This window comes from Mustela nigripes, chromosome 18 (assembly GCF_022355385.1).
Source record: "Mustela nigripes isolate SB6536 chromosome 18, MUSNIG.SB6536, whole genome shotgun sequence".
NCBI lineage: Eukaryota > Metazoa > Chordata > Mammalia > Carnivora > Mustelidae > Mustela > Mustela nigripes.
This window is the reverse complement of record NC_081574.1, coordinates 30,886,924-30,895,228: the sequence shown is the minus strand read 5'-3', so window position 1 is coordinate 30,895,228 and position 8,305 is coordinate 30,886,924. Positions and strand designations below refer to the sequence as shown.

General features: G+C 38.7%; 1 pseudogene; it reads right to left on the bottom strand.

The window, feature by feature from the left end:
- Positions 1 to 2,130: 2,130 nt before the first annotated feature.
- Positions 2,131 to 2,647, bottom strand: LOC132006477 (translationally-controlled tumor protein-like; annotated as a pseudogene).
- Positions 2,648 to 8,305: the final 5,658 nt, after the last annotated feature.

Below are 8,305 nucleotides of genomic sequence, written 5' to 3'. Positions count from 1 at the left end.
AGAATGGAGATTAATAAGAGTATCTACATCTTAAAGTTGCCTCAAAATATTAAGTAACACATTTAGCAGGTTGATGCCTATATCAGCATTAACTCTTATTTTCTCTGGCCCCAAATTTATAGATAGAAAAATACAATTGTGAAAAATACAATTGAATTGGTAAATAAATATTTATTAATATTTTAACCTCATTTATAAACCTATGCCAGGTGTTTTAGGAAATGTAATGTTAAATATTGACACCGTCTTTGTTCTAAACAATAATCATTCCGCAGAGTGAAATCTGTAGCCTCCCAGAACTTCCCTTTACATTGTTAATGACCATAAGGAATGCAAACTCCATGGGAGAAAGTCAAATTTCCCACAGAATGTTCTCTACTCAGAGACAATGATCACTCTCAGATTGCCTTTTATCCTGTGTGAGTATGATGTTAGGTAAAGCATACATTTTTCCCTCCAACTTTTTGAGAAAAATATTAAATGGTGTATTACTGGTAACTCAGTTTTCTGATTATTGCCTTTTAAATGTGTTCTTTCATTATATATTTAAAGATATTGTGAGTTTTGTGAGTTTGTTTATTCGTTATGACTACTTTTTTCTTTCCTTTTGGCCTGGAGAGGATGCATTAATACTTCATGAGAACTTATTTATATTTATAAAGTTTCCAAAAAATAAAGCTTCAAAGCCAAAGATTCTCAATTTGGGGACTTATGTATTACAACAACTGATGCCTAAAAGGCTGGAAGGTTAATTTTACTCCTTAAGTGGAAAGCAGTTGTTACCTAAGATCAAAAAATTAGTCATTGAACAGATGACATTTTTCATGCCATTATTGCTGAGGTCTGATTAGAAGCTACATTTTTGAATATTTGGAACAGCTTACATAATATGTACCTCAGAGTCCCCAAATATTCTCTAATAAACAGTGCACCTGAGATCTGTGATTTACCTGCAAATATAATAAAGAGAAACATTTCTGAATTTGCCTAAGGTCACAGAATGAAATGGAGATGGAATCTGGAAATCCCACCTTGATTAAAGTCCAGTGAATTTCTAAAACCCTCTCGGGTATCACACATTGTATATACTGTGAGGGTAGAAAAAGAAATTCAATAGTTCAACAAATATTTACCGAATGCCAATGTATGCCGGGCAATTTCTTCTCAGTTGTCATAATGCAATTTCAGAGCCCTGCAGGTTATCACCACTTTTATTTTATTTTTATTATTTTTTAATGATTGATTTATCTGAGAGAGAGAGAGAGAATGGGGGGTGGGGCAGAGGGAGAGGGAGAAGCAGACTCCCCACTGAGCAGAGAGCCTGGAGCAGCGCTTGATCCCAGGACCCTAAGATCATGACCAGAGCTGAAATTAAGAGCCATTCGTTTAATCAAGTGAACCACCTAGGTGCCATTTTCACCACTTTTACTTTGAGGAAAAGAAACTCTATTGGGGTTGGAATTCAGCAAATTGTCCTGCTCTTCCCCCTCCCTGTGGATGAAGTAGACTTTTCTACTACACTGATGTTGAGCTTGGTCATGTACTTGACTTGGCCAAAAAGTGTTTAAGATAGGATTCTAGCAAAGACATGAAATGTCCTGCATTAGAGGCAGCTCTCTTGTGCTTTTGCCATTGGTATGAAGCACTGTGATTTTGGCAATCTACTTGTCTCCAAAAAATAGGGGATATGTTGATCAGGGCTACCCTAGTTGACTATCCCTTGAAACCTCAGCAATGAGTCAACTCAGCCAACCTGCAGAACCTAAAGCTTGAGGCAGAGCCACTGTAGTGTATCCAAAGAAATGTGAGCATAATGATACATGTTTATTGTTTGTTGTAGGCCACTGAATTTTGCAGGTAGTATTTTTTTTTGGGGGGGGGGAGTGGGGCAGGGGAGTTATTTATTTATTTTAGTTTAAATGCATTTTATTTTTAGACAGCCTACATGACATGTTTTTTTTTTTTTTTTTTCTTAGAAACAATGCCTCTGCTCCAAATAAATCAGGGTCAAAATAAACGAAGAGCTCAAGATGACATCAGTCCCATTTGTCTAAGTCCTGGTGTTGTGCAGATGAAGAGCAGAGCCAGTTATGGCAACAGGTGATACATCTAAAGACATAGCCAAGTTCATTAACATTTCTCCATTTCTAAACCGTCCTTAACGAGAATCCTATATAGGGTCATACCACCCTCATGGTAGTCCAGCAGAGCAGCCAGGCCATCTGGATTCATGTTTTTACCAATAAAGAACTTGCAGTTTTTCAAATTAGCAAAGATGTGCTTGATGTGTTCTGCAGCTCCTGTCATAAAAGGGTTTACTCTTTCTGGGCTCTGTTCCTCAAGTTTGCCTTTGATTGATTTCATGTAATCTTTGATGTACTTTTTGCAGGCTTCTTTTGTGAAGCTGGTTTCCTGCAAACGATGGTTCATGACAATAGCACACCAGGGATGACTGTGATTTCTGTATCTTTGCCTTCCGGCCGTCAATGAAGGCATTTCCACCAATGAGCAAGTCATCAGTGTTACCCTCTGTCCTGCTGACCACCTTCACCTCCACCTCATGGCACAGCCCACCCGCGATCTCCCAGATCTTGTAAATGTCAGAGAACATCTCATTATGGCTGATGAGGTCCCAGTAGATGATCATGATGGCGGATGGAGAGAGACGATGGTGGCACTACCTTAGCAGGACCTGGGAACTCTGAGCAAGTGTGGTGCAGCGTGAACACTTGGGGGCGGTGGTGTGGTGGGGCGGGAGTGAGTAGGTAAAAAAGTGGGGATGGTTTTTTATGCAGCAATAGCCAGCTGATACAATTTCTTTAGCCAAAGTCAAAGTTAATATTCAGGGAAAGAAGAGTCTTGTTTTCATATTAACTACCATCTTGTTAGGAAAAGAAGATAAACTCAGAGCCATAAATAATAATTGATAACTCAGATTGTATAATTGGGACCATATGATTTCATAAATTTTCAAAAAGGAAAGATTAGTGAGAGTTGAAAGGTAGCATAGCATTTACAATTGTAACACAACCTAATATCTCTCCTGAGGGCACTAGAATTGTTACTTTAACATCTATTAAACAGTTCTAGATTAGGGTGGGGAAATACGTGGGAAAAGTGCCATCATTCCCAAATCTTGAAGCAAAGACGTGCATTCCAAATCAGTTATGATACTTATGATAGTCTTTCCTGCAGCGCCTGGAATAAGTCTCAAAATCCTTCTCAAAGCAGTGGTGTAGGGGATGACATCCAATTGATTAGAGTTGGCATATGAGCTCAAATCTGTGTCTCCCTACATCTTGGCAGAAAATCTATTGAGAGATATTAATTCCTTCCCTTTAAAAGCTAATATCCTAAAGAAACTTGGTAGCAAAACACTTTATATTAGCCAGAAGTATGGGGAATCATTAGTTTTGCAGAACAGAGGAATATAAACTCCTTCTATGAAAAAGCAAGATGCCTCACCTGGACAGGTTTAATGAATTAATTAATTAGTTAATTAAGAAACTCTGCTTGCTAAACACTAAAGACAAAAATATAAATAATTCACAATCACTGATTTTGAGATGCTTAAAGTTTAAAAGCAGTTGAATAAACCAAGCCAAACAACAACAACAACAAAAAATGACTTTAGTAGGTGATGTGAGTATAATAAGACAAGAATACCCAGGAAAGCGCCTGGCAGGGAAAACAAAGAGTGAGCCTTCTTTGAGCATTTCTGGGCTTCACAGAATCCAGAAGACCTACAGAGTGACCTTCCTTGGCAGAAACAACGAAGTGTCCTATACCTACAACTCGGCAAAGGACAGGCTCCGCTCCCCTGCCCGGCTGAGTTGGAGATCAGATGAAATAAGCCAGTCTGATGAGCAGGGCACTGAGAAAGTCTCAGAAGCCATTTGTGATGAACTGGAAAAGTTGCTAGTGTTTTCAAACTAGTTAAAAATCTTTCAAGAAATTCTGGTTTCTAAAGAAGCTCCACTGTCCTTTGAGGTCGCTGTATTTTCTTGCAGTCTTATTAAGTGGAGGCACTCCTTCTCCCACCTAATTCTTATTTCAAGATCAGAGGTGTGGTCTGTCAGATCTTGGGTCATTATCATGTCTTCCAAACCACTGCTCCTCTAGCTTCTTTTAAAAAGTCCTATTCCTTTGCATCTCACACAGGACCTGTTTTAGCTTCTAGGGCTCCCTGGATTGTTATCATTGGCTCCCTCATCCATTAAGCATTTAGTTCCTGCCTCAGTGTCTCCCAGCCCATGCCGAGTCTTGTCCTGTCATCATCCTGGGAAATGAAATAATCTAACGTACTTTTAATTGCTAAGCTTCACATTGGAAGCATGCTTTCCTTCTCTGCTCTTTCATCCTGTTTTCTTCCTAGTCCTATTCTATGTTCTTTTTAGAGCATACCTTTTAACGTCAGGTACAACGATGATTTCAGTTTTCCTGCTAAAAAGCCTTCTATAGATTGCTCTTGGTAATTAACCACAAATTGTTGAGTTGTCTCTCCATGATTTAGCTCTCACCTTTCTGAAGCACCTATGTGTTTACGTCAGTCGCTCAACCTGCACCACACTGTTCAGAGACTCAAATGTGCTATACTTTCTCACCCCAGGGCCTTTGAACATGTGGTTTTCTCTTCCTGGAGTTCTAAATCCTCTTTCTTTGCCCAGTGCCTCAAGTCAGCTTCGACCTTAACATCACGGCCTTCAGAATGCCTGTACTAATCCACACGATAAAGAAGATTGCCCTTTTAATGTTTCTAAACTCCTCCTTACGTACTTAACTTTATAGTATTTGTCAGACTTTCTTATAATTAATTGCTTAATTGGGTCTCATTTCTACTAGACTGAAGTTCACACAGTAGTGATCGCAGATGTCTTACTCATCCCTGTGTCTTCAGTGCTTTGCTTAAAACCTGGGACATGATGAAACAAATGAATATTAATCAAATAAACAGTTAACGCTCTTCTAGACTTGGTGAGCTGCCCTGCAGCAGAGCTGGTGACTCCATACCTTCTAGGCAGGTTGGGAGGATTTGCTGTGAGTCATCGGATCTGTGGGGAATGTCAGCCATGAAGAAGTTAGGAGGATAATTTGCGGATAAATAGTTGAGGGACTTAAGTCCTGCAGTCGCTGCTGTGGGCAGTAAAGGCGATACCCCTCAGAGCACACCTTTTCTGAAGTGCTTTCACCTGAGTGCCCTCTTCTCAATTTATTGTTGACTTCCGAGCGAGGTAAGTAAGGCTAGCTACAATTGCTTCTGCCACAACGTCTCTGACTCCCTGGCATCCGGACACAGGGTATCATCTGCAATTATGCTGGCAACTAAACGGCAACAATTGAGAGAAGATTTGATGTAAATAGAACAAAGAAACTCTGATCTCTACCCACGCTGCATATTCTCTTGCACTTAACATGAAAGCATTCATTACTCTCATCCTCAAAAGCGGTGGCAGAAATTCATATTGAAAGGGAAAGGTTAGACTTTGATGGGCTGCTGGTGTCACCCACAGACACCTTTGGGATAATAGACCGCACAACATGATGACTAAGGCAGTATCAACATGTATATCTCCTTTCTTCAAGAGCTGGGTAACAAAGAACTTCCCATATTATTCCAGTTTCAAATGAAAGGTGTAGTATTTTGACATCTTGATGCATGCATGGAGAAATGCTTGCAACATCTGATTTTTTTTTAATAAAGTCAATCCAGAAAAAAAAATGACATCCAGCCATAATGACTCCATTAACTATGTCTGTAGATAAATAGAAGAAAATGACCTTGAGGACAGAATGCACTGAATCACATAACAAAAGGCAAGATTTAAGTAGCTTTTTTGTAAGGAATGTTGTGTTTTAGATTAAAAAGGCAAATGGATATTTGGTATATCAGTACAAAAATTTCTCCCCCATTGTCATATATTTGGCTCTACTTACCAACAGTGCAGAGAAAGAACTGGCAACATATAGATTGCATTCAGAGGACAACTGAATAGACATCTTACATGTTATCAAGATTAGTTTGCCATGAAGCATATTCATGATTTGTGTAACTGTTGTTCCCCCCAGGATTATGAACCATATGTAGCTTATTTGGCCTCAGGTAAACAAAGGATCCCTTCAGCTATCTTTCAAATATTCCTGGATAGATTTTTCTTTATGTTTGGTGATGGATTTCCCTCCCATACAATTATGAATAAAAGGACCAATGAATGACCCAAAAGAGTGGGAGAGAGTCAAAGGGAGAGAGGGGGAGGAAGAGGGAGGAAGTGGTGAGGGCATTGCAGCAGAAAGAGAGAGACAGAGATTATTCTGACAAAGCTCTAATACCCTGAGGCTCAGTGACTTTCCACAGTGGGTCTCCTTATCCCATTGTCTTCTTGAATGAGCCCTATTTTGATACATTTCTTTGAAGATGCCCTTGAACAAATCTCCCAATTCCTTTGTCCTCAATTCCAATCAGCAAAAAGATTGGTCTTCTGAGCCGCACATCAGCCATCTACAATGAGGAAGTAGGTCTCTTTCATGCCAACGTATTCCTAAATGAGGTTGTGGAATCCCCTTCTTTATCAATAATAGACTGGCGTGTTTATTAGGAGCACGTATTCTTAGGTCTTAGCCAAGACTTATGAAAGAATCCCTGGGGATGCATCCCAGGAATGTGCGTTTTAGATAATTTCCCGGTGTGATTCTGATGCTTGAGAGGGCTGTAATTTGATAATGAGAGTGTTGACATAGGTTGGGCCTTAGCTGAGGCTGGCACTGTCACCTGGGGAAGAGCTAGATTAACTCATAAGTGAGGTTTAAATTAAAAATATAATAACACTCGCTAACAACATTTATTGAGTTTTAAAATATTCCAGACACTGCTAAATATATATATATATATATATTTTTCATTTATTCTTTACAACATGACTAATGAGATAGGTACTATTATCATCCCCACTTGATAAATGAGAACACTTTCAGGGTTGAAGATGTAAATAATTTGGATAAAGTCACACAACTACTGAAAGCTAACTCCCAACACTTTTTTAAATGTAACTGTTTCACTGTACTGTCTCCCAGAAAGCAGTAAGTAAAGATTTGGTATCTTAGTTCCATTTCTTCTCTTTCCATTTCAAAGTCCTATACAGACCAATAGGATTATATGATCCTAGTCCTTGTTAAACTATATAGAAAAAACCCCCACAAGATTGACAAAGACTCTCAAAGAGAACTGTAACCTACAACTTTTCCAGATCTCCTCTTGACTTTAGGTCTGATTCTTAAATGGACTTAAGAAAATACTATAGACCAAAGTTTTCCTGTTTAAAAATATCTTCTCCCACAGACCTGTACCCCTGGGGCAAATAATACATTATATGTTAATAAAAATAATTAATAAAATAAAAAAAAACTTCTCTGTATCTAAATAGTATACTTCCCATTTTTTTTTCCCTTTACAGTATTTCCTCTTGACAATCATGTATGGAAAGGGTCTATATACCCATAGTGAATGTCCACTATGCACCAGGCATTATAGCGATGTTAAGAATAGTGAGAGTCAACAGTTTTAGTCCACGCTCAAGTAAATAAACATAAACATTTCCATACGATGCTAAGTACTAACAAGAGAATACATGCAAGACTGAGTTAAAAAAAAAAAAAACAACAACAAACTTGGAGGGGCCAATTTTAATTAAGATGGTCAAAGAAGTCTTCTTTGAGGAGGTGGCATTTATGCTGAGACCTATAAAAAGGAGAGCAGAGGGCAATCATCCCATAGAGGAAGAACAACAAATTCGAAGTTTCTGAGATGACAAAGAACGTGCATGCCAGAAGACCTTAAAAAGAGGTGGGAATGACATTTAGTGATAAAAGGGGGGTAGCGACTTAGTGGTTTAGTTCAGAGATGGTATCATACAGGACTGGATAGAGAAACTGGGTTTTATTCTGAATTGAAAGAAAAGCTTCTGAGGATTTTGGTTCAGGAGAATAAAATTATTTAATTTACCCCTTAAGAGGATCTCTTGCTAATATGTGAAGCAGAGATGGAAGGGAATGATAATCACTGGAAGGCAGTCAGTGGTCTCCTGCAGTTGCTCAGATAAGAGATGATGATGGTCTGACTAAAGGGATGATTTTAGAAATGGAGGAAGTGGATGACTCTGAAATATAATTTATACATGTAATGAACAGGAAATGAAAACGAACTGAATAGAGGGCAAAGGGAAAGAAAAGAATCAGGGATGACTCCTTAGTTCCTGAATGTAGCACCCCTGAAAATGCTTAGATGCAACATTAAAAAATAGAGGGTATTTCT